The sequence below is a fragment of the Anser cygnoides genome, chromosome 4 (assembly GCF_040182565.1).
Source record: "Anser cygnoides isolate HZ-2024a breed goose chromosome 4, Taihu_goose_T2T_genome, whole genome shotgun sequence".
NCBI lineage: Eukaryota > Metazoa > Chordata > Aves > Anseriformes > Anatidae > Anser > Anser cygnoides.
In genome coordinates, this window is record NC_089876.1 from 36,726,490 (window position 1) to 36,754,047 (window position 27,558).

Consider the following 27,558-nt stretch of genomic DNA (forward strand, 5'->3'; position numbering starts at 1 on the left):
TCTGTCGTGATTTTCCATTTTTCTATGTAGCTAATACAGAAAGTGCAAAGGTAGTAAGTAAATTATATTTATAGATATACATACATCATTTTTATGTGCAAACTAAGCATGTTATTCAAGAATCATTAAGAGGCAGTAAATAAGCAGATTCAGTGAAATGCTTCAGATGCACTGCTTTTACAGATTTACATTTTAATGATGTTCCCTGCAACAATTACCAAATTGTTTATGTAGGTCATTGTTATACGTGACTGGTCAGCAATTTATGTTAGGTAGTTTTGCTTTCATTAATACATGTCCTTTGATTTAATGACATTCTTGAGGTTCTTCTCAAGAGATCAATATTTCATTATTTTTAATTTAAAGATGATCATTTCCTGATATCTTCTGTTTAGAATTTTAACACATGTTTTGCTCTTGAAATGTCTTCTATTTCAATTAATAATTTATGGTAGTCAGAGGAAATTAATTTAATATATAGGTTGACAGGAGAATATTTCATATTCCTGTCATACTTAAGGGGGAAAAAATATAAATACATATACAAGCATATCCTATATGTAGAAAAAATTTAAAATACATGTTAATAAAATGAAGATAAAATTCTTACTAGTGATCTGCTGAAACAAAAAGCATTTTCAACAAATCAAAATGTCTAGGCATATATTCAGTGAAGCCCTGAAGTACACACCTAAACGTAAGGATGAGGATAATTTTGTTCCACTGTGCAAAACTTGTATTTGATTTTGAGCATGTGTGTCAGGCTTTGTGGAATTAGGGCATTGGCATTATGTATTCCCATGGAAATTTCACCATTAGAACTCATCCTAACTTTGACAAATAGAACAGATACTCTCAGATGTAATCTCGCACATCTGTTGTGTTTCCCTGTATGAACTGTAAGTCATGAGAATAAACCGGGACTTATCCCAAACATTAAGCCTTTTCATTTGTACGGGTCTGACATGATTTTACTATTAGGATGAGTAATTGCAAATTTACAGATGATCTGTCTTCTTTCTATAAAAATGTCAGATATAAATTTCTAGGGATACAGTGTCAAATAATTCTTCATTACAGCTACTTTTAACACACAGTGCTTGGTGATGTCTGATAACAACAAATACATGACAACTAAAGAAGCTATGTGCTTTCACATTGTGATTTCTGTTTTGTGATTTTTTTTCCTGATCTATCCTGGACATTTCTTGTAATAATATTTCACAGGAGACAGTGAAGAACTGTACTCCCTTGAAAAGGAAATCTCACTACCAAAGGGATTGTATCCAGTACATCTGTGGAAGTGTCTGTACTTGTCTGAGGCATACTCTATCATATAGTAAGGATGTGGTAGATTTCTCTTCCTTCTCATTCTTCAGCCCTGCTTTGAAAGGAGAGACTGTCTGAATTATGATCATGCTCCCTTTTCTGATGACTTGCAGTTTGTGACCAAGTCTCCACACTCCCAGATTGCAGAGATTATGACTGTCACAAGCCCATCTACATCAAGAAAAGGTAGATTTCTTGTGCATCCCCCAGGTTAGAATTATGTGGGATCATCGCAATATTTCTCTAGATGTCTATAATGCTTTTAAAATCTTACTCCCTTTATAAAAAACAGCCTTTGCAGCTAGTTCCACACTACCATATCCTCCTTGTGCCCATCAGGAATCCCTCTGGGTCCAAGGTGCTTTATGTCTATAATGAATGTTTAAACAGCCTTTGCATAGTACAGTATGCGTTTCTCAGAGGGGTGATATGTATTTGAGAGATGAAGCAGAAAGCCTGAAAGGAGGAAGCTGAGACTTTTACAATGGCTGGAAATAGGCGTGAACAACAACTTGATAAAACATCTCAGAACTGTATCAGTTTTCCCAGCATGCCTACAAAACGCACATCTCAACAACCAAGTTGAGCTACAGAGCCCATCTGCTGAGGGCCCTGATCCCCAGTGGCTCTTCCATGATCTACATAAATCTTAGAGCAGCCATGAAAAAGCAATGGATTTTCAACTCCTTTAGTGTGTGGAAAACCTCCTGTCTCTGACAGAACACTGTGTTAGAGAATCTTGGATTTTTTTTGTGAATGTTTCCTCCCAGTTTTCCCACCTCAACCTGGGAGCATTATTGTGTTTGTGGTTGAGTCCAGCGTTAACATTTTCTGGTCAGGTACTTGGATCTCTGCATTGCTGTATCATTTGCTCATAAAACAGTAGTCTTCCTCTCATATATTTTCACAGAGATAAATAAGATTAGCACGTGTAACATGCTGTCTAGTGTGGGGCATCCAAAAGTAAAGATCTATCCATTGGGTGATTCAGACACTGTACTATTTGGTAAATAGTGTGTGCCTATCTTTTACTGCAAAGGTAAATCCATTAATTTCATCAGGACTACTCACATGTGCGGTGGTAGGTGAGTTTACTAGGGATATTGACTTTGCTTTACTGCAGTCTAGGGAGTATTTTCCTGGGGCCACTAGCAAAACTATGAACATTTCTGGGGAAAATAAAAGATATTATAATTACAGAAACATCATCTATGTAATTATCTCAAAATAAATATTTACGTAAGGAATATATAATCTCCAATTAAAAAAAAAAAAGTGAGTCAGTACAGAGGACTGCCAAGTTCCAAAGAGTTAATGTCAGACAGTTTGTGACCTAGTGACTGACAGATACTGTGCGTCACTGTGACTTGATCAGGATATGCAAGAAATTTCTAGTGTTTAAAATGTTGCGTATGTGTCTTTGTGGCATACAAAGGAGGTATTGTTGAGACACTGGTCTGCTAACCATCTATGTCACTTGTAAATGAATTAATAAATACAAACTTCTTAAATTTCCTTAGAGACAATGTTGGAAACCTGGTTATGTTGACCTCTCATCATTTCAAATGTTGACTGGCATCAGAGTGCCATTAAAGGCCACCTGTATCCTATTTATGACAGTCTCTCACCTTTTATAAACCAATTAGTAGTCTACCCTAATTCAAATTGTTCCTTGCAACTCTTAGTTTCTTCCAAGCTTATCATTGCTAGCACTCTGACTGTTGCATACTTACAATAAATCCCCAAACCATCTTATAACCCAGACCATTTTTTCTATTTTTTTTTTTGTTTGGTACAGTCCTGAACCACTGCCAGTCCTCAACAGAAAACCAAAATATTATTTCCTGACTAAGCATCAAATACCTTTCTGTCCATCATCCATCCATTCTGTCACCATTGTTCATGTATCAAATTTTTACTTGAGTTTTCCTTGGACTGCTAGTAAAATCTAAGCTGTCACAGGTTTTCATTGCTGTTCATCACTTTAGATTTGCATACAAACATCCAGTAGTAAATAATACTCAGCGTAGTATTGAGCAGTATGTGCACTATACGAGTACATGAATTTCCTAGATAAAACCATGTGAAATGTTATTAATGAATATCCCACTAAATGTAATGGAAATTAGTTTAGAAATGCAAATATAGTGTTATAATTCAAATTTTAACAGAAATCAAAATGAGATAAACTCTTACAGGAGTAAGATTTTATGTTTTTACAACCATGAAATGTACTCAAAAGAATGAAAGAGGAGTGCTTATTTCCCCAGGAAATATTTTTCTTTATATTTTTCATTGAAGCATTTATTTTCCTTTATACTGAAAAAAATAGCCAGAAAATACACTGTTATTTTGCCCTTTGCACTGTGTCATGAAGAAGCTCTGTGATTTTTCTGAGGTCTTAGCTTTAGCTACTGGGCCACAGCATCAGAGATTGGTTGTTGCTATTGTGTGCTGTACAAAGGATGTTGTATACTCAGAAGTCTGAAGTGTTGCTGTTTTTTTCTCCACTATAGTACCCCACAACCTCTTCAGCGAAATGGGGACAAGCTTACGTCTTTGCGTTTTCATTGTCAGAGGAATCCAGGTATGATTTATGCAGCTTTTCTACCTAGACTAAAATTATGTAGATTTAGAAGCATACATAAATTATCTGTTATCCACAGAAGTTTACTGTAAGGGCCTACATACCCATGAGATTATAAATTTATGCCAGTTTTGGAGGAATTTAAATTCTTGATAAAAATAGTATTTATAGACAATGAAAAACATAAAAGAATTCTACTAACATACGTGGTTATTTGGAGAGTTACAAAGGTTTTCTGATTTTCATTTCATAGGTAAGAACCTTAGCAAAAGTCATATGTGACCTGATCCATAGAAATGACTTTTTTTTTTCCTGACATAATTATAAGCACTTCCTTGAAAAAAAATGCTCATGGTTGACAAACTGACAGCCCTGAAAATAATTTATTTATTTTTTAGTCACAGTGTAGTTACCTTGTTATCAGCAGCAAGTGTTCCTGTTTTCTACTGAAGTACCACCCTAGCGAGCCAGAATGACCACTTCTACTGATTTGAGAATGTTTTAGTACTTAAGCCACTTCTGGCCCTGGTGTATGTGATGTGTATGACTTGTCCTGGCAAATGGATACAGTACTGTCTGTTGCAAAGAAACTTTAATGTGTATAACACATCAAATAGTTAGCTTCATCTGTAGCAGTTAAGCTTTATAGTAATCAATTTAAAAATAAATGTCAAACTATATTGAAATATAATATTACTTTTTCTCAACTAATCTCTATATCTAGTTTATCCAGTATGTTTTTTTTTTTTTTTAAACTTACTGTCAAAAGTGAGCTGCAAGCCCCCCCAGAATTAACCTGGCATATTAGTAAACACATATTATTCGGTTTCAACTTCATGTTAAACTTACTGCCTTTGGTTTCTATTGCTGGTTTGTCTGCACAGCAAAGTATTCCTCAAAAATGAAAGCAATAGCAGTAATACCTTGAGATGATTTTATAGCAATAGTTTATGAAACAAACATTTTTCATAAATTGAACTATAAACATATATATAACTGCTGATGATATGCTGGCAATAACACAATATTACAGCCTTATGGATTTTTACAGAAACGTATCTACAGTGGTGCAAAGCTTCCTGATGGTTGTTTCATGGTGCTGCTATACAGGAAACAGTAGCTGGAGCAGGGAAGTAAGGGGAAACGGAGCTTTAAAAACAAAGGTGTTTTTACCACCTAACTTGAAGCATCTAATTCAGGAACATAATTCCCCATATAATACAGAATAGTCAATTTCACTGTGACTGGGGTCTGTATTTTTGGTACACAGCTATTAATTATCAAGAATATCACCTGTTTTCTGTTACCTGGGACAACAGAGAGCTAGGAGATGCAAGTAACAGAAGAGCTTCCAAAAAAAAAAAAAATAGTAGTGCAAGGACAGGTGCAGAAACACAGAATCAACTTGTATTCCCAAACCCCTGAATTTCAGTTTGGAATGAGCTCAAGTGCCTCCAGACTATGCCCCCCTTGAGGACTGGAGCAGTTTACAAAGGATGTTTTTCTTTGTCTTAAGTAATATCTCCCCTGACACCTAGTCCTTTCCCTCCAAGGTACTCTCTGCAACCTACCACAACCATTCACTGCTCCCTAGCTGAAAGATCTTCCTACTTATCACTTCTAACTCTAGCACAACAGACCTCCAGATCCTATACAGCAATTTTGTGTCACTCTGAAACACCCCTTACCATGTGCTTTCCTATAAGCCAGCAAAACTCCCACTGAGCCTTAGGCCCACAGAGAGCAGGGCCCCCAAAGTGTGCATTCCTAGAGCTGGCTCGTAACTCAGCTCAAACCTGTCAGGGAGCATATCTGCCCATTCAGGCCATGTCCCATATCTCAGAGAACTAACTTGGCCCCTTCCAAATCAAATTTGTCCAAGGAGCTTTTTCACTAAACAAAAACTGGTTCAGACAAACAAAACAACCTCGTTTTGTGATACCTTATCTAGAAGCTACCTCTAGCTTGTCCCAGACTTTCCCCTTAGGAGCTTGCTGGTAAACCCACAGCCTTTCCCAGAGACTGCTCCCAGCTCAACACAGGTGAGATACATCTGAAACCTTAATGACCCAACTGCTGCTGTGTCCTTGTATTACTGACTGGCTTCAGAGGCTGCTTGCTTACTTCCCCTTCCCTTTCTTTCTGCGTAGTTAGCATATTGCCAAGCTTTATTTAATATTTTTGAGAGGATAGGCTTGGTCTTTTGGTTATTTTCTCAGGATTGCTGATCTACTCAGTAGAGTTTCAAAAGAATGGATAACAGAAACAAGAGCCTCTCCTGAACAGCTAAAAATCAACATAGGTTAGTTTCATGCAAAACTATGTTATGTGAGGTCTCATTTTTTTTCTTCAGAACGTGGTAAGTTATTTTGTGTGTGAGTGAAGTTGTGCTTGGTAAGAAAGCAATGTGTTACATGTTGAAGACATTCACTGGTCAGTTGAGGAGAAAAACTAAATCAGTATCACCTGCCTGTTATTGTGCTTCTCACTGTTAGAGCTCTGCATCTTTGCTCTGATGGGGAAACACGGGCAAAATGAACAAAATTGTTCTCTAAGAGATTTAGTTTGTGATTATATTGCTAGAAAATGTTTTGTAATGGGTTGTAGCCACAAAAAATGGAAAGTGGATATTAATATTACTTACATGTCCTTTGGAAAGCTATTCAGAAATCTGTTGTTGAAGTTAATTTTAATTTTCCATGTAAATGTTCAAGTGCTTTATTGTAATATTCTTATATACATAGCATATTCTTCTTAAGTTTATCGTACTTTCATTTTAGATTTTTTCTTCATTTGTAACTAATACACTTGTGCAAGTTTGATTTTGTTATTAGAAGTATTTCCATTCAGAATGTAGTCCTTTTTACTTTTTTGTTTCAAATTATTCTAATATCGAGGAGTCTCCAAAATGCTTTTGTAGTTAAAATTCATAATTGTACTTAAATAATTTTTATTTATTTTTGGCTATTTTATCTATTTTTCATAAGCCAAGTGTCTTTTTCAGTGATACTGAGTACTGATCAAGCTGTACCCATCCTGGGAGAAAATAAATCTCTGTGGACAAATCCTTTCTCTCCTCTTCAGTGGCTAAGGCTTCCTACGAGGTTTTCCCTAAACTGTAGTAAAAATATGATCATGTAGTCTAATTTAAAAACAGCACAATTGGTATCGTAACAGTAAGCTGTTTGTCAGGGAGCAATAGCACAGTCTGAAATCCAGATCTGGGTTAATATTATAGGATTTCAAAACATTTTCTGTGAATGTATTCTTTGGAACTTGGCTTGTGTGTTAGCTGTAACAGGAGTATCATATGCAATCTGGCAGAGTGGAAATCTTCCGGACTCTGGTTTTGGCATGATCTAATTCTAATTGAGTCTTGTTCTGTAATGTAACAGCTACTAAAAATGCTTGTGCTGTTTAGCTGAGTGACAAGAGATGCAAGGATTGCTACCTACAAATAAATCATAAGCATGTCTACTATATTCACTGGAGAGAGTTTAAAGTATGCGTTGACTTTTCAGAAGAATTTGATTAGTTGTTCTGGTGTACCTCAAATTCTGGGCTGCTTACAAGGTAATTTCAGAATTTTCACCTTTAAACTTAAGTATGTGAATCAATTCCATAAAATGAAAGTTCTTGGAGATATTAGAGAAGGTCAAAGCTTTATACTCACCTACCGTATGCAGTGAAGAAGGAATATCATTCAACAAACTATATGTTATAGGTGGGAGAAGTAAATGGACAGACTGTAATGTACTGTTTAAAAAAAAAAAAAATCAGTGACGAAGCCTAATAATTTGTCATTAAAGATCCATTTATCTATTTAATTATGGAAATTTGCAGTTAGTACTGAAATGGATAGGAAGGAACCCTTTAAAAGTAGATTCAGGTGGAATAACAATCCCTGTGCTTTGCATCAAGTGAAATACATAGGGTTTGGAAGTAAAAGGTATGTGAATATATTGCTGTTAGTTTATTATCGGTTTTTCTCTTTTAATACACTTCAAGATTTCAGTTTTAATCTTCTGTGATGACTGTCCCTACTGTATAATGAGATTTAATAGCCTAGTTCTGCACCTGTACTTGCAGTGTCATTCTCCCTCATTCGTTGTAATCTAGAAAAGTATTAGTTTACTGCTGGGATTGTGCTTTGGGATAGGTTAAACTCTCCTGGACTAGCAGGGAACATGCAGTCTTGGAGTCAGATACGAAAGAGCTGTACATCTGCATACACAGGTATTCCTGGTGGGTGGACCAGAGGAAGTCTTTTGGCCATGATGTCTCCTGAGATGATAAAGTTAATATATAATCAGCAAAATTTATGTGAAAATCCTTACGAGTTTGGTAGCCAAAGCAAAAACCCTAATGTACCCAGGTATGTAGCTATGGAAAATAAGAATCACTGCTTGCAAAGTCATATTTTCCATGAGAGCATTACAGGATTTCCAGTGTGCTTTGAGTTTTCCAGAGTTAAACTAGTCTGACATGTGTGAGGCAATGCACATCTGAGCGCAGATTTGCCTTCCCTAAAATTCAGTTATGAATAGATCTTTTGTTTCCTGCCTTGAAGAAAGGTCCATATGTGGACCCAACTGCCACTAAAGTTCTGGAGGGATAAGCATTTTTGCTTTCTTCTTTTTTTTTCTCTTTTTTTTTTTAATGAAACTGAAAACTGCTGTTGTTGTTAGAAGTCATTTGGCTATTTCTATACAGACTTGTCTAAGTGATGATTACCTTTTGCACCTATTTAAAATAAAGATAGCTCTCGGGTTTTAAGTAAAGGAAGTTTTGGAGATAAATAACTGCAAGTTAAAAGGCAGCGAAGGATAGGTGACAATGATGGGTAGCATAATCATAGTGAAGTATAGGACTGGACTAATTTATTTATAGTGTTTATATTAATGAAATCCTGGTAAAATCACCTTAATCTTGTAATCCAATGTTGCTTTCATTCTGTATAGTATTAAGTCCACTTTAAAAAGTCTGTGTATAATTCATATACTAGTGATAACATAATAAGGGCACATGGAAATCCTATAAAGATTGGAGAAAAAACTCTCACGAGAAGAAAAACAGATGCAAAGCTATAACCTTGCACCTGGAAATCTTTCACACGGCAGTTCAGTGCGTTCCCAACCACCCCATAAGGACAGAAACAACACAAGCAGCTGATAATGTGATTGTGAGGAATGTGTTGACCATGGTGATGACAGGGTGATACATTTACCCTAGAGAGCATGAGTGCACCTGTGAAATATTAGACTGTGCTTTTTCACTAGGAGATCATTTTGGAAATATTTAAGAGTAAGCTATAAGATGGAAGGAGAGTGCAGTTAAAAGAGGCTGGGAAGAGGTAAAGGATAGACATTTGGGGAAAAGCAGTGTGTGCTTTCAGAACAATTTATTAGAGAGCTTTGGAAGCTTATTGCTTTCTCATTAAGACCAATCCACATTTCCTGTGCAGCCAAGCCTCTATCAATGTGACTAATTAAATACACTGGAATTAGTAGACAAGGAGAGAAAGCTCCTAGTTTATACTGAAGATACATAATTTAACATGTAATTAGTGATGTATGCTTGAAAAAGTAAAAGAGGAAGGGTTCAGAAAGCTGCTCTGGTTGCGCTGACTGTATATTTCTAATTCATATTTTATTTTAACACATCAAATGATACGGAAAATATTACATGCATAAAGAACATCAAAATTGGCATTACTGTTGATTTGGTCGTCTGTATTTCCTGACTGGAAATTTTATCTTCAGTACTCAAAATTAAGTCATGCTTATGATTATATTTAGAGAAAACTGCATGCTAGTATTGCTATTTCTGAAAGATCCCTTTCTATTCTGGAGTTCCTTTCTGGGATGAAAAAAATAAGATGTGCAAGTGAGGGTGTTGTTTTTTTTTTTTTTTGTACCATTTAATAGCCTTATAGAAAACCAAACCTTAAATTAAGTTGTAACATACGTAGGGATCGGGATCTTTTGTAGGAAAGATTCTTCCCAGTTATGTTGCTATTTTGTCTGAGAAATGCTGAAATACATTGGTCAGTTTACTTGAACATTTTGTTGAAACTTGATGAAATTGTGTAATCTCATACAAAGGCTGATAAAAGGAATAAAATACCATCTGTAAAAAATAGGGAGTATGTTTTGTGCAGGCTTGTGAACAGATGCTAGCTGACATGTTTTAGCCAGAAACTACGAAATTAATGATAAGGTTTCCTGGGAAAAACACTTCTGTGAGTATTTGAGGAAAGCAGTTCTGAGCTTTAAGTGTCCTCACAATCAACTGGATGAGGACTGATTTGGCCTGCCACTGAGGAAAAGTAGACTTTTCACTGGCAACACCTGAAAGGCAAAGCAAGTGCTGAACAGAGAGTTTAATGTCAAAGCAAGTAGCTGTAAGGAGCCCGGAGCCAGGTTTTATAGTGTGAAGAAAGTGACAGAGGATACCAGGAGGCAAACAGTAGAACATCTGGATACAGAATACATTTTTTGAGATGATAGATTAAATTTTCTTAGTCTTTCTGTTGGATACAACCTCAGGAAGAGGAAAGTACCTGGAAAATGAATTAGTGTTTTGGAGGTCTCTCCAGCATTAGTCTGCCAGTGAAGTGGAGAAAATCAATATTAAATATATTTAGGAGTACATTATGCTGAGTTACACTGACCTCATTAAATGTATCACTGATAAATGGCTACAGTACAATTGGTAATGGGACAAAATTTAAATCCTTGACTGCTGAAGCTTCCTTTCATGGCAAAGACATGAAGTAGCTTCTTCAGGAAAGGCTGGGTGAAGCTTACCTGAGGTTCTGAAGAAGGTTCACCAGAAGGCCAGGTGCTGTCAGTTATGAAAGTGAAATAAACTAATTGGAATCTCTGCACCAGGAATTTAGTAAATGTCAAACTTCTCAAGCAGCCTTCAGAACTGTGTTAAGATGGCACCGCTTGCACACTTCAAAACAGTGGAAGGAAACTCAGTGAAAAGGCTGTCCAAGACTCATCTGCCTCATGCTGCAAGGTATGGGCATGTCTGGCTTTGAGTGATGTCTAAGGTCGCTGGACACTGCTGTCCACAAGCTTTACAGCTTTCTGCAGAACCAACAGCTGCCTGGCAGCTTGTGGAGAAGGCAGCTTTCTATGGCTCAGAGAAGTGCAATGACTGCTCAGAAAGATGAAAACAAGAATGGAGGTGTAAAGGACTGGTACCACTAGGAGTCCTAAATGAAATGAAGGAGGGTATTTTTCGGACTCAGTACTTGATTCTTGTGTTTATTCACTTAAAGCTCTGTTAAGGTCACTTAAAACTGTGCTAAGTGTATGTGGATGATCTTCAGAAGTAGGATACTACTACTGATACGGGAACATAATAGTTCCTGGTAAAACATTCCAGAGGGTACAAAGTAATTGCTGCTGGGTTCAAATTATAAAGAGAAGATAGAGACCAGAAACTGCAGAGAAGGTTATTTTACTCTCTTTAAGAAGAGATACATTCCATGCCTGAGGAAGATCTGTTAAATCCAGTGTCACCACTGGTGACTGGTGCATTTTACTCCAGTTAATTACGTACATGCCACTTTTGTCCTAGCAACATTTTCACACAACTTGTGGTTTGCTACACTTTTTAGATTCATTTATTTATTTAAATGATGCTTGAAGTTGAGACATCTGAAAAAGCTGATTTTACCTGCATGGAATAGAATTTGACCTAGGATAACAAGTAAGTGGAATAACAATCAAGTGGTAATCTCTAAAGTTTCTGTCAGCTAAGGGTGAAACAGCAAATACCTGTAGGACAGTCATCATGCAGTGTCTTGAATAATCCTGCTGAGGGGAATTTGATTTCTTAGAGCAAGGAATTCAAAAGTTGTCCATGTTTGTTGAATAGGGCCCTGTGAGATTTCTTGATTTGCTAGGTCAGATTCACAAGGCTCTGTTTTTCCTTTCCAGGTAAGTACTATTGGAAAAATGTTGCAGTGTGATGTTATAATAATCCATCTGATGAAACCTATTGCAGGGCATATATGTGATAATAAACCAAACAGAGCAAACCTTGTTTATTTAGGAAATGAGGCTGTGTGTAATCTCTTGGTGTCTGTGCCTCCCTTAACAACTTTTAAACCCATTAATAAATTTCAGCTGAAGCTGATGAGGGAGATCAGTCTTCAAGATAGTTGATTTCTGTGAGCTTCGTGACAATACAGTCCATCTCCCCTGCCTGCCTATCTATCAGTGCTCTCACTGGGGAAATGTGGTAGTGTCAGTTCAGCTCTCAGTAGTTATTAGATAATCTGTAGGTGGCAGCAGTGGTGTGAATGCCCTGATCTTTACTGTCAGATTAGTGCTTTTGCAGACCTGCGACAAGCTGGTTGCAAGAGCTATAGAAAGCTATAGAAAATCAGTCCTTTCTAATTCTACTGTTCACATTTTAAATCAGTTTTACTTAGGCACTGGTATAAAGAAACCATAAAGGTGATTAATATTTTGTAATGAAGCAATTGGCACCCAACAAGCTTCTCACTTCTATAGACTGCTTGCTAAAAATATTAAAGAACTTAAAGGTAAAAGTGAAATTCAATTTGGAATACATACATTTGGATACTAAAGCCTCTGTCTAAATGATTTCATTAATATCGATTGATCTATTGCCTTCCAAAGAGGTAATCAAAGAGTAATCTTGTTAAAGAGGAATAGCCTACTTAGTGTGACACGAAGTGTTGAAGGGCCAAATCTTAGTTTGAGAGTGGAGAATAACCTTGTGGTTATATTAGGGCTGGTAAAATGAGAAAGGCAAGAGGGCCTCGTTCCAAAAGGATGTGAGGTCTTGCTGGATCTCCAAGTCAGAGGAGCCTGCAGCCGAGCTGATCCAGCAGCTTTGCTTTAACAGCAAGTGCAGAAGGGATGGGGAGAGTCGGGTCCGTTTCGGTATTGTGCAGAAAAGAATGATAGGGCCACCTAAGCTAAAGCTTATAATTTACTCCTCATTTTTGTTAGGTTTTTTAAAATGAAAATGTGATTTTTTTTTTTGCCAAATGTTGGAATGATTAATATGGATAATTCCTAATAATCACTATTAGTCAGCTTTCAAAAGAGTACTGCAAGCTTTCATGTTCAAATATTTCCTGATGGTCAGCTAAAAGACAGTGTGTAGGTGGCAAATAGTAGGATGTAAACAGCATTTGAAAAGTGTACTTTGCATTATACTGGCACTTTTTGAAAATTTAGATCTGATTATCAGCTGTAGGTTTACTCTGTATCTCTTCTGGAGTATCTAAATTAACATTTTGACTACTAGTTATAAAATATGGTATTCTCTAACAAGTATCTGTAAGCACTGGGCTCCAGATCCTCAAAGACTGTATTGGTGTCTTTTTTTTTAATTTCTCTTAATGAATGAAAATGTATCAAATAAGAACAAAATAATTCTCATCTTAATTATGCTGCTTAAAATGTTGACATATTTATGTGTACAAAATAAATAGTCTGACATAACTAATTAAAATGGCTGTACACACAAATACATTATAAATAGGAATAAACATATTCTATCTCTCAATTAATTTATTTGAACTTCAGGGTGTAGTTACAATACATTCAGGTATCCAGAGAACAATGGAAAGAATCCTTGGTGAAACAACAGCACTCTCAGTTCTCTTGAAAGTACTCCGTAAGTCTCTGAAGTTACACCACGCCATTTGGCAAAAACAGTATTTGGAACGGTGCTCTGCAGCTTCCTGGAGTTAGCATCTGACCAGTTCCCAAAGAGAGCAAGCTCTTGGATCCTGGGAATACTTGATTCTGGCAGTAAGAGGACCTGGGATCTCTCTACAAGTGTGAAGGATTCAAAGAACACTTGTTTAGTCCTCCTGATAATGGAGATGGTGCTTGTCTGTACGTGACCTCTGCAGGCAGAGTACTGTTTGCCTGTAGCTGGCCTCATGTTTTCTGGTGCTTACTTTGTGTAGGGGGTAGAATATAAATAAGGACTCATATATGTAAAATATCTGCAGCTAAATTGCTGACTGCCGGGATTTTATCCCTACAAACCTTCAAATGTTCAGAACAACAGAGTAAATAGCTTCTCAACTTGCATACAGTGGCAGCTGAAGCTGGCAGTTTCTCTCTTACTCCTAACCTTGTTTGCCTTGAGCTGCGTAAAATCTCCCAATACCAGGCAGATCCATTTTATAGGGACAGCCTGGAAATAGTTCTGTTAAAACAAAAATCTCTGTCAAATGGATGAGGAAAAAACTCATAAATTGTTGTTTGAGCTGTAACTTCCTAAGGTGCTTTACAGCAACTCTATTTCAAACTGATCTGCAATTTCATTACACCATTTATGAAATATTTTAAAATATTATTTTTCTACCTCATGTATTTATCAAGATTTCATGTTTGTGGAGCTCTTTGGGCTCTGGTTTAATGATACATAATTTTGTATTTTTGAAGAAATGTCTCTCTCAAACCAGCTGGGGTTACAGATTCCCTCTTTAGGAAGCCATCCTTATGGTTAATCTCCTCCATACCTGAGTATTGGAAGCTTTCTTTCTGGGCCCAGACAACTGATTGTACATCGATCTGTGAGGATTTCCAAACAATTAGACAGACTAAAACACCTTAGATGTTAAATTATTTTGCAATATGCCTGAACGTGAAAAAAACAAACCCTGATTGCAAGCCTCTTTAGAAACTGCAAGTGCCGTTTGGAATGGACAGATAAGCTGCTTTTGTAAACTGTTAGTCAGAAGGCTTTCATTTCTGTGGTGTAATTTCTAAATTTTAGGTTGCAACCTTTCAGGGAGATACATAAAATGCCTAGGAATATGGAATAAAGCATGTGGAATGCTTCATTTCTGAACCTCTGTTTTCATAGCAGCTTTCTCAGAGGGAGTTCAGGATTGCTTGTCTGCCTTATGCTGTCACTTAAGCATCAAGATTTATGTGGCTGAGGAATTGGTCTGAGTAGGCACAATTCATGTAGACTGCAGCTTTAGTTATTACTGCAGAAGGGGTTGGTTAGGCATCTCCGTTCTTGTGACCTGCATCTGGCACCAAATCTGTCCTGGAGCAAGGGTTTGTGTATAAAATGCTGTAGAAGCTTTGGGTTCTTCTGTTTAAAACACAAGTTAAACATAACTGAAGTGTCTCCTTTTTTTTGTGATGTCCATGCTTAGGATTCCCTAACCATGAACCAGTTGTCATTCTTGCTGTGTTATAAATATTTAGGATGTGCGTGGGAACAGCAGCAGGCAGGTAGGAGTTCAGATCTTGAGCACAGAGAGGTTTTGAGACTGTATGACTGTCCAATTTACTTAAGTATTGAGTAAAAAGATATTTCTCCTGATACTGTTTTGCAAATTTAATTCTTTCTTGGAAGGAAAGCTCAAGTGCTGTGTTTTGTTCTAGAATAGCGTTTATTTTTCTTGCCAAACCTAAGAAAAAAACAAAACCACTTCTCATGGTTGACTTAACTCACACACTTTTTCTGTTATTTTCAGGCACTGGTAGGCTGTGCAAAAAATAAAAATAAATAAAAAAAATCACTTCTCCCAGAGACTGCCCCATGATTTTGAGTAAAACCCTAGATAACTATTTATGTTTATAAGCTGGAGTTCCACAGCAGCTCCCACTGCATTAAATGGAAGAGGTTTGCACATGCACTTCTGACAGTCAAACCATTTACAGTCTAACTGTGGGTGCACGTTAGGGAGCCCCTTGACCAGAAAAGACTTTGGGTATTTTGAAAATCAAACCACGTATGCAGACGTTTATGTCCATGTTTTGGTATCTAGACATAGGCTTAGGTACCACAGGTTGAATTTGTCCCCCTTACTTTTGAAATGTGCACCACAGTCGCTTGTAAAGCCAGGGGCAGTGCTGCCAGCATTTTAAGGTGGGGCTTCTGTCAACAGCATATGCAGTGCTGCCTGGGATATTATTTACATAAAATACCTGTGCAAGCCAACGAACCAAAAACAAATAACAAGGAAAACCCCTGCAATTTGGGATCTTTTTTCATGCGTATGAGTAAGGAAAAGGATTTTGGTCTATTTGAAAATGAACAAATTAAAAAAGTCAAGTGCTATTCCACCACAACTGTCACAGACTGAATGCCCTGAAAGAGCTGGCAAAGCAGAGAAAGAGCTAGCATCTGCTAGCGTACTAGTGCCTCGTGTCCTGATATGTGGAAATGTATTAAGGGCTTACCAAAGAATGGGTTCTTGCTACTTCTGCTATTTTTTTATTTTTATTTTTTTCCCTTGAGGTAAAAGTGGTGTCCAAGTTACATGTTGGTGCAGATTTATGCCCAAGGATTGTGTGATTTAAGGATAGCTTCCCTGTTCACCCTGAAAAGCCTATTTCCAAATGCAGCTATGCCCAGTGCTTTGCAAAACGTTTGTGTGCAGGCGTGTCTGTTTGGATTTTTATTTTATTTTTTTGCTCAGGATGGCTAGGTGGCTGTTTTGCTATACAGCCTGTGACTTGTTTATGATCTGCGTGCTTACCCTTACTTGTTCCAGGTTTTCAGGATTTGGGATGTGTGCAATTGGTGCTGGCTGTCAGCTGAAGATATAAGGACAAAAACATAAGCTGTGGAACATAACTTTGCATACTTGTGAGATGAATGATTGATTTGTGCAGAACCCACAAAGGATGTAGCTCTCAGGTTCTTCACATGACCATGCAGATTTGTTGCTTTTTGATATTAGGACAACTGGCATCTACTGGTTCTTAGGCAAGCGGCTATGACACGGGGCATGTCAAAGACTGAAGAATTGTGCTAAACAATTGTTCAGTGATTCTTGTCATTATTTGATATGGTGGAACATGAAAGGTTTGATGTGGCCTGACTTTAAGATCAGATAAATCTGCAACTACATGTTAATAATGTCTGGTGATGGATATTTGTTTTTCTTTGTAACTGGATGTTAGTGATGGGCCCCCATCTTAGTGGTCTGATGGCATAGTATTTTGTGCAGTAGCATGAAGTGGCTTTGATTTGTTTCTCAGTGTGGTTTAAAATATTGTCTTGTTTATAGGAATGGTGGAACAGACAAAATAATGGATTGGGATTCAAGGAATGGGGGTTTTATTACTGGCTTTTCCAGGGGCAACTTTGGTGGTCTTTGCAGGTATAACCTTCCTTTGCGTATTAAAATGATGAGACCTGGAGAAGCAATTGACTATGGCATCCTTAGTATCAGCTATCAAATAAAAATAATGTACATAAATATTTATAAAATAAACGAAAGTTACTGTTGATTTTACTGTAGCATTTCCATCTGGAATTATTCCAGAGAGTTTGTAATGCAAAGATTTAAAATTTCATTCTATTTCAGAGCTGCTTCTCAAGCTTTGTGACGCTTGTGATAGTAGAGACCCCTTCCTTCTTTCCATCCTTTCTCTGTTCCTTGGCTACTTTTCCCCTCCCTGAAGACTTAGGATTGAGATGGCTCTCATTCTGACCTTACAGCCGACTGGAGATTTACCTGTTTGTTTCACTTTTTTTTCCCCCTACCTGTTGTCAAGGTGCTGTTGTTTGTGCATGTGTATATGAGGTTAGTTTAGCTGGTGCTTCTTCAATCAGCATCTGTTTTTTTCTGAAGCGACCTCTACAGTGCATGAGATTTATGGCAGTGTGTACTTCCATTATGTATCAGTGTTACTGTGCAAGCTCGCTGCATCTCTGTCGGAGGAGGAACGGAGCTTCTCAGAACAAGCCTTCAGTATTATCTTTGAACATATGTTCTCTATTAAGTGAGATGAGGGAAGTCACTTAGTTTTCCTTCCATTTGGAGGTTAAAATGGAGGGCTTGTCTAAAAACAGATTGTAGTAAATTGGAGGTTTATTTGAACAGTATGTCAACATTATTAACTTGAAAATATATACTAAATTGATAGGTTTCCTTTAATTACCTCATCTTGAAAGCTGTTCTCAACAAACAAGCAAACAATTCGGAAGTAATTTAATCTGCCTGAAAATGAGAAAATCAGGAAAGCATACAGCACTACTTTTCTAAATACGACATTTGCTATAAAGAAGAGTGTTAGATAAACTATGTAATATATTTGGCCCGTTCTACTTCCTGTTCAGAAGTAGTAACAAATTTAAAAACCTGTTGGTGTCTAGATTCTGGGGTTATTCTGCACATGTGCAAATGTTGGTTTACAGTTAGCTGGTAGACAGCATATTGGTGGTTTTTGTTGCTGTTGTCGTTTGTTCTTTTTTTGTTTTGTTTGGTTTTCGTGTGTTTTTTTTCTTTTTAGTGGTGGTTGTGTTAATATGGCCAGTATGAAATGAGTTATATGACTGGGCTCTTAGAAAACCCCGTGTCACTTGACTTCCCTGGCAGATGTTTAAGATGGCTATACAAATGCTGCATGTGTGAGATGCATTATACAAATATCTGAGACTTCCTTGCTTTTAGACATTATTCTGAAGATTTTAATGATGTTGTAAATGCCAGGAAAGCTAATTTGCTTTAGCGTTCCACATAATCATAGACATTTCAGCAGCATTCACTTAGCACTACTTATGCATGTGCTACCCTTTCTGACTGAAGAGCTAAAATTAGGGGCCTTCTAGATTACCCTGTTTCAGAGGAGAAACTGGGGATTTCTAGGGAAATTGAGCTGCTTTAGTACAGTTAATGAGAAACATGTGCCAAGTCTGACTTTTTTCAGCACAGCGCGTAAGCAGAGAGAGTTTTACAATTTGGAGTTCTAAAACTCTTCCCATAAATATTTTGTTTTGAGAATCCACTTGGTTTTGATCAGGATGGGTCAGTGACTCAAGCATGGATTTCTTCTAGCAGTGGCTTCTGAGCTCCTTCCTTGCAGGTGAGACTCGTCAGGTAAAGAGTTGTGTCCACACCAAAACTCAATAGTTTGTTCTAAAACAAACTTCATTTGTTTTAGAAGGAAGAGAGTGGCTGTCACAGTAGGATTTAATGATCTCCCTGATCTAGTGAAGAGAGTTTAAGTCCACCATTTTAGCCATTGATGTAGTGTGAAAGAAACATGATGTTTATAGATCTTCCAAACTACTCATTGTCACCTTTCCCAGTAACTATATCCAGAATGATCAACACCCAGAAGTGGTTCTTCCTCACAAAAAGAGTGGAGGATGCTACTATTCTAGGCAAATGCTAGCTGTCTGCTGAGGGAAATTACAATTTAATCCAAAATTATATATTTTTTTGCTGTAGTACTTCAAAAATAGAGAAATAGTAGCCCTTGACCTACATGAAACTTTTCTGAGTAGGTTTGTCAGTGGTTGATAAATCAGTTCTGTTACTTCAAATATTATGCTTGGTTTATTCTTGAATCTGCATCCCACCGTTAAAACAAAGGTTTTACTGTTGCATTGACTTATTTGTGTGTGTCAGTGAATCTAGCTGAGGTTGAGGCATTTATGCAAAAAAATCAAGCGGTGGTGTGGAACAGAACTCTGGTTTGCCACATAAGGTAGAAGGGACTGTACTGTTTTCCTGGTAACTCGTGACTGTGTACTGTACATGACGGGAGGAACATTTGTTGCTACAGCCGAAGGAATGGTAGTTCTGAGGGGTAATTTGGCTTCCGATACTGTTCAAATACCACAAGATGGTCTGTTCTTTTGCCCTCGTCTCTCTGTGCTATCACGCTGAAGTGATTCTAAACTCTGTGCCTGTTTGGTTTGATGCTTTTAGCTGTCATCCGGAGTTCCTCCTTGTTGGTTTATGTTTTTCTTTACCCGACCCTTAGCACTAAAGCAAAGCTTGATACCAGCCTGTTCTACCTGCTCTGTGCTTGGTCGTTGTCCCATGAAATATCATTTCCTACTTCCCATCCTTTCTATTGTGTGTAGTTATTTTTATATGTGCAGCCCTTACTTGTGCAAGTATGTCCAAGGTTGTGTTTTAGTATTTTATTATAAATAATTTCCAAAATTATCCTCAAGAACATGCAATTCTTAAATATTATGGAAAAAGCTTATGGGCTAGCAAACTTTGGAGCTTATTGCTGTCCTTTTAAAATTGATTGACACTGGGGGATAGTAGTTTGTCACAGGGATTTGGGACACTGTTATAGAACATAGCTTTTTTTTTTTTTGAGGGAAAAATAGGTCGGTCTGGGAAAGGTTTGCTCTGGTCTTGTGCAGTAATATTTGTATCTGGTCTGATAAGGGGTAGGACAGATTTAGGGTGCTTAAACTGCTGTTTAGAAGTTTTATTTGTATGAGCATTTACAGAATAAAATTCTTCATAATGCCTCTAGATTTTTGTTGTAATATGCAAGAAAAAATATGCTTGGAAATCTGAAGATCCCATGATGCAAATGTTGGTGGAAAAGAGCAGAAGTTGGGAAATCTCCTTTACTTGTCATGGTGGTGGATCAACTCTGTTTTTGGATCTAGAAGGTGCAAAATTTCGACTAGACTTAGCATTCAACAACGTGGTGCAGCATGTACAGTCATATGATACTGCATATCACAGTGGTGTCCTTACAGTAGGAAGCCGTAAACCTGCATAGTTGTACTCTCCTCTCCTTCTCGTGTGCTTGCAATATCCGTGGAAGTCTTTTCATCTGGCCAATTATTTTTCATTCTAGTAGGCTGGCTACTCATGTTTGGTTTTCTTTGTTAGTTCGTGGTACTTCAGTGCGTGTTGTCCCATGTTTTGCGTGGCAATTTGTCATTAAAGATCCCAGGAATTATCACTGTGTACAGCTTTGCCAGTCTCTCCTCTTTGGTGAAATTTCAGTTGAGCAGTTACAGTCTTTTTAACTGTGAAGTGCAAAGGAACTGGGTGGCGTTGAGCTTTTACTTTTATTTGTTCCATCTTTATTCTGTAGTACTGTTAAGTCTCCCTCAAATGTTGCTGTGCTGTATCTGAGAATCCCCTCTTTCTTTGCTGAAAGTAGAGATGCAAACGGGTTGAATCAACTGCTGTGTTTACTTTCTTCTGTCAGAAGATTTATTGTTGCTATCTTCATGTTTTATTTATCATATGAAATAAAGACAGATTTGTGAGCTTATTGTGCTCCTTTTGGAGGCATAGTTCATTGGGAAATCCTTACATGAGTCTCATTGAAGTCTTGGTGCCTACCATTCTCTCTGTTTTGGAAGTTGGTAGGTAAATTTACCCACCCAAAGGGGCCAGGTAAATTACTAGTACAAGTGGGACTGAAACTATCAAAGCTTTTGTAGTTTTGCATGCATAAGTAATGATGAATAGAAACATTTTGTGCCATAGAGGTGCAAGAAGGTGGTTCTTTTTAAGACATAGACTGTATCATGTCTTTATCAAAAAAAAAGTTTGTGTGTTTGCTTCCTTGGCAACAGGGCTGTCGCTAGAAGCCATCTGACTAAAAGCCTTCACCCTGCAATTCATAGTATTAGGGTAAATCAGAGAGCATTGTTTACATGACTCCTTGTGTTTCATGTCATGTATCCTCATACACAGATGTTTTTCATCGTTTATTGCTAATAGTGAGTATGTGTTACAGTTTTCTATGCATTTTTGTGGCATTTTGTATGTTTAAACTGTACTCGTATTGAATGGGAATGATTATGTATTTTGACTGAGGGAAATGAAACTCATCCTTGGGATACTTTTTGGTTTGCTTTCTCTGCTTACACAGTGGCCTTTTACAGGCCTAGAAAAAGGCAGAAACCTTTCACTAGCTAAACTTTTTGCCCTGCATTCCTGGATTAATAATGCAAGCGGATGATGCATGTCAAGTCACATGAAGAATGACAAGATGACAGAAAATACTGCCACAGTACAGGGTAGAGCTGGTTCACAGAAGCAGAGCACGAAGACAAAATGGAGTGATATAGCAATAATTCTGTGCCTCAACTCCATAAAAAGGACCCCTTTATCAAGAATTTCAAAGGTAAAAGGCATGGGGAGTCAGATTTTCAGCTCTTTTAAGTGACTGTAGCTCCATTAGTGATTGGCTGAGTGAATGAATGAATGAATGCAGGTGGCTAACTGTTCTAAATCACTTGAAAATCTGGTTCAGAAGCTCTTTCTAAATGAGTAATAGGGGAAGGACAGGGAAGATACTCTTTCAAAACTATACAAAACCCTGATTTTTTTTTCCTCCTGCTCTTTTTTAGGAAATAGCTGTAGGCAACTGGTAAAAAGAAGTCCTAGCTGAAAAACTTGATTTAAGAGAGGATTTTCAGACTTTCTTCCCTTCAGAATAGGAAGGGAAATGGAAAACTTATAAATGCTTTTAAAGGAGGGGAAAGGACTGATGGCTGATTAATGTTTTTCTTCAAGCTTCACTTAGATTAAAACTTCAGTCAAAAAAAAATTACTCATAATTGAGGTAACAAAAGGTTAAAATAAATCCTCGATGCATCTGTAGGTTTCCCCTACCCCCAGTATGCTTTCAGTGTTCTCTCCTAATTAGTCTCCTGGAAAAAAACTGATACAACTTTGTGTAGTATTTTTATTTTATTTTGACAGAGATGACTTTGTTGAGGTTTGTGTATGGGGTGGTTGTGTTCCATTTTGTTTCCCCTTACCACCATCCAGGTTCAGTAGGTTCCTTGTTTTGGGCCAAAAACTTCACAACTGCTCTTCTTTATGCATGCAAAATCACTTGTGAGGGGTTTTAACTTCATGCGATGAAGAAGGAGTCCTTAAACTCCAAAGAAAGATAGAAGAGAAGGTTCTGATCTTGTTAGTCTGAATGAACAAACATATGCTTGTGCTTCTAATTGAAATAAATCCCCAAGTCCTTAAAATGGGGACAACTCAGAATCTGTTTGTTTAAACTCCTGACTTCAAAAGAGGAACTTGTATGTGTCTTATAAATAAGACCATGTTACAGAACTGCTCAACTGTCCTTGTAAATGGTTTCTGGAATTCTTGAAAATGTTATTCTAAATTGTGAGCTTTCTTTTTCTCCGGGGTTTGAAAAAGAAACAAAACGGTATACGAGCAAACTGGCAGCACATCTAGGATGAACCCACAGAGATCGGTAGGCCTAGAGTTAATGGCTTTCAATTCTTCCAAATATATGGTACTCCCAATGCTAACTACAGTTGAAAAGCACAGTCTGATTTTAGTAAAAGCCGCAGCAGCGTCTGTAGCTGGAAAGGTTATGTTGTGCTGTGGGATCAGAATTTAGGATTCTCTTGGATTTTGAAGTTTTAAAAACTACTCAATTGCCTTCATTACTTCTTCCTTTGGTTACTGATTGCTTGTGCAGCAGCAGGAACTGCATGACAGAGACTTGATCCTTTCCGCTGGTGCAAGTAGTAACCTGATTCTATCTTCAATCATTAAGATGCTTTATTGTTGTAGTTCATATGTTTTAATAAAAATCTCTTACAGTAAGTGATATACTATCTAAGATTCTTGTTTACTTTTCTTGTCAGTCCCTACCTAGGCACAGGGAGGAGGCTGAGGAAGATGGGTTTAAGTGTAACTGCAGTCATGCAGCAGCATATAAAATGCTGCCAGCTGCAACAGGTGTCTTACACCTGCTAAGATATGCCAGCAAGTTGGACTGGCACCCTCTGGTTGGAAAGCAGACAGGAGTACAATTGTACAGGAGTACAATGCAAATTTTGAAGGGGAGATGTTTAGGATGTTAGGATGTCCTGATCAAACTGAGCATCCTGTCTTTGCAGAATGAAAGTCTGTATCTAGGCTTTTGACATTGAGAAAAAAAGAATCATATTAATGTAATCATATTAGTGTAAATAAGTGCTTCACATAGTCTACACTTGGAAACTCTGTGGGTTCTGTATTTACATCTTCATACATATGTACATGTGTACCCATACCCCTCTTTCCAGAAGAGTAAAGGGAGAAATGTTATGCTCCATAACATTTTTTCTCATTAAGGTTTAAAAGCCTTTATTTGAAAAGGAATTGTAAAGCTGAATAAAAAATACCACGGCTTTGAATACAACTGTAGAAGGCATCATTACTATATCTCTTACTTGCTGGGAGGAGAGAAAAACATGGACCAGATTAGATGTGGATAGGTCTGAGAATATAATATGGAAAGATGGAGGGAAGCGCTTGCATGTGAAACGATCTGACTGGGTTATCTTTGAATCTTCTCATTTTGAAGAAAACATTTTTCATACAGTTCCACGCTTCTGGCATTTTCTTCTGTCTTTCAAACTGTTCTTAATTCCTCATGGCAAAAGTGAAGTTTCTTATTAGAGGGAGTGACTTTTAATTAACACAATTGTCTTTTGTGAAAGCAGCCTGAGGTACTGCAAAAACATACAAGGCTCATTCGATTCAGCAGACCTACAGTGTGACCAGCTGCCAAAAGTTTGACTATGGAGTCAATGTAAGAGGCTTAAAACCAGTTTAGAAAAGTATGTAGCTGGGCAGAGGGAAAAGTGTTTCCAATTTTAAATTCTAGATAGTGATTTGCAGGACATAGAGAAGATTCAGATTAAAGGAAATGATTTTGTTTCCCCCTTCTAAACCTAAAGGAGCTGAGTTTAACACTGTTGAAGGATTTTCTGTGAGATGTTCACACAGCTCTGGTGGTGACAGTATCTTGGCTTCAGTTCTGAATTTTGTTCTAAATTTAGGATTCCTCTTTGCTTCTCTCTTGGAAATGTAGTTGTTCCCTTCCCTGCTTGGTATCAATAACAGTCTGTCTCCCTTTTAGCATTATTTCTATACTCAGTACTTGCACAGTGTGTGAATCTCTTTTTATCTTCTGTGACTATCACCATGTTGCGGACATACATTATTTTTGCGCTCACAGAAGCAATTTAAAATAGATGGATAGATGTTGACAGTTCTGGGCAGCTGGAGAAAAGTTGTATCACAACAGACTTAGTTTTGAATCAAAGAAATGTTGTCCTTGCTGCTTCCTACCACATTTCCAAAACTGTTTTGTTTGAGTCATCCATGTTTCCTATCTCTTTTTTTGGCAAAATGTAAATGAAAATCAAACAGCAACCTGTCAGGAGGTCATGCCTTAAGAACAGCTTACTATTATTTTTTAATTTCTCTTTTAATCAGGTATCTCGTTAACATGTTGCTACAGATTTGTATGTAGCTGCATCAGCACTGCTAGCAATCCTGCTGCATGAAATGGCTTGTCTGACATCAAAAATTATGAGGAGGCAGCAGGCAGCAAGACAATAGATCAGCCAGAGTGTCTACAGATGTTTTTAATCTGATCCTCCGTTATTTATACAGTGTCATAGGTATGCATGTTGTTTTGCAGATATATAAAACATGAGAGCTTCCTGTCCTGAGGGGCTTACAACATGCAAGATTGTAAATTAAATCCTGCAAGATTTCTGGTCATTATTATCCAGTGCCCAGTGTGTATAGTTCGCAGCAAGTGCAATATGGAATATACCCACTTCTTGTTAGCTGCACGTGTGAGGGGAGAAACCTGTTTAAACAACGTATGGTCAATAGCGAGTGAAAGAATTGATAACCGAAGTTCAGGGCCTTGAACACTGATTTAAACCCATCTCAGGTCAGCAGAGCCAGTGCTCTTATTTAGGCCTGAACCATATTCTGCTAAACAAGAGGAGTTTCGAAAGTCATAAGCATGTGTAGTCCCCAGTGAAGACTCTGTGTGTGTGTGTGTGTGTATCATATGGATAATGGCTCCATGAAATTTCAAAATCATTATGGCACTGTATAGGTAAAATTCCTCTGTGTGAAAGCACCCAAATGTTTCTGACTTATCAAGATCCGCTTTTGTTTTGTAAATTGATCACATGTTCTTTTTTTTTTTTTCCCTGTGTATTACCCAAGCATGTGTATCCCATTACACGTTTTTACAGATTGAATTTAGAGAATTCCAGTATATGAACCATGTTCTCTTTTGGCTTTGTGCAGTTAGTTGCTGTAGCAGAGCTTGGAAACTCATAGCTTTTCAATTTCAGCTGTGCATGCACGTGTCTTCATATTGAGCAGGTCAGGATGAATTAAAAAACTGTGGAGGAGGAAAAGTGAGACAATTAAATAGTTTCCTTACTAATGAAATAAATTTCAGAAACCTTTTTCCAAGGTTGGTTCTCAGATGGCAGTTACAAAACAGTATTTTGGCCACCATTTCATAGGTACTGTTCTGGCAGAATGTCCTTACCGTCAGAATATATCTAATGAAAATTTGTTAATTTTGCGGTGTTGTCTTCTCACTTTGTGCCATTAAATATTGACCGGAAAATTTGTTGAAAATTGATTTTTCCTTTAGTATAAAATAAATTGTATGTTAGGAGTGCAATCTGAGAAGCACTTTTTTAGAGCTTCTAATACTTGGTTAAGAAGTTCTTTACTCCCAACAGAAAAGGATGCTGTCTTCTGGTCCTGAATTCTGAACTTGGAAAGGGATAGTATTGACCTCATTAGCTTACTTCAAGCACGACTCCTGTTTGTCCTCATGACTTAGAAGTGATTTATGTTCTTCAAAATGTCTCCATATGATAGAGACCTTGATTTTTTTTTAGTTATTTTTGATTCATGGGGTTACAGAAATCATTGCCTTGGATCTTTGACTATATACATCTTTGTTTGTTTATTTTGTTATTGTTTTCCTCTACTGACTTTTGTTTTCTTTCTCTCATGATATCCTTCATTTTTGATATTCAATGCAAATTTTAGGACAGAAGGAAAAGCATTTCAAGAGGAAGAAGTCTGGAAGGTGGAGACTAAGAAAAGAGTTAAGTGGGGATTTTCCTCGATATAAAATTGTTGGGCAGAAGCCAGGCACATAAGAGCTAGAGAAGAAGAATTGCAGAATTTGTTTCTGTGTGTTGCGGGCTGGGGGAGGGAAAATGAGCGGAGCTAAAACAGGGCATGACTCCAGGGAGGGAGCCTTTTATGACAGCTTTCTGGGAGAGTGGAAACTAGGAGAAAAGATGGCCAGAAGAATGTGCATGAAACATGTTTGTTTTACTTAGCTTACGCTGCTTCTTAAAAATTTTTGACTGTGTTAATTAGCACTTGCAAAAAGCTGCTCTGATATGCTGAATTGCTTCCTGTCTTCAGGCTCGTTCATTTAGAATTAGCCGGTTCCAGGCTGAGTTTGCCAAGTTTCTAGTCTTGACCAAGAATCAGAGATAATAGGATCATACCCATTTAAACTCTGTGCCACACAATCTGAAACCCCATATCAGTGCGCTTCCAGTTTTCACTTCCTCATTGCACATTACAACAGGTGCAGTGAAAAGCGACAAGGATACTCAGATATGTGGAATGACTTCCGCAGGAAAATCAGCTGCTTATCCTAGTCTCCTTGAGGCTGGGAAAAGCATGACTCCGAAGAGGATACGACAGATTATTCCTGCGTTAAGAAAGTAATTACTGAAATTTAAGTCTATTCAGATGAAATATCATTGCTAAAAAGAGAAGTGTGCATGAAAATCTGCTGCGTGGTACACACCTTTGATTTTATGTCTAAGTGAATTTCAAATATGTATCCAAATGTTAAGATGCCAGCCGAAATTCAAACAACCTGATATCATACTTCAGATGTTGCTTCAACACACTGAATACATATTCCACCTATTTCATGTTTAGTTTTAACAGCAGCAGGCTGTGTTGTGTTGAAGTCAAACTGCAGAGTAGTTGCAGGAAAAGCTGTAGCATTGTTGTTTTGGAGTCCTCCTTGCAGCTGATATTTTGTTGCTCAGAAAAA

General features: G+C 37.5%; 1 protein-coding gene across 2 annotated transcripts in view; it reads left to right on the forward strand.

The window, feature by feature from the left end:
- The first annotated feature begins 3,844 nt into the window (after positions 1-3,844).
- JADE1 (jade family PHD finger 1) overlaps positions 3,845-27,558 on the forward strand; it is a 107,624-nt gene continuing 83,910 nt past the window's right edge. The window contains exon 1 of one of the 2 annotated variants that reach the window (XM_066995989.1): positions 3,845-3,916. The gene's annotated coding sequence lies outside the window, so the exon portion shown is untranslated. Of the gene's footprint in view, positions 3,917-6,084; positions 6,219-27,558 lie in introns of those variants that run through there. The other variant, XM_013200032.3, reaches the window with a different exon arrangement.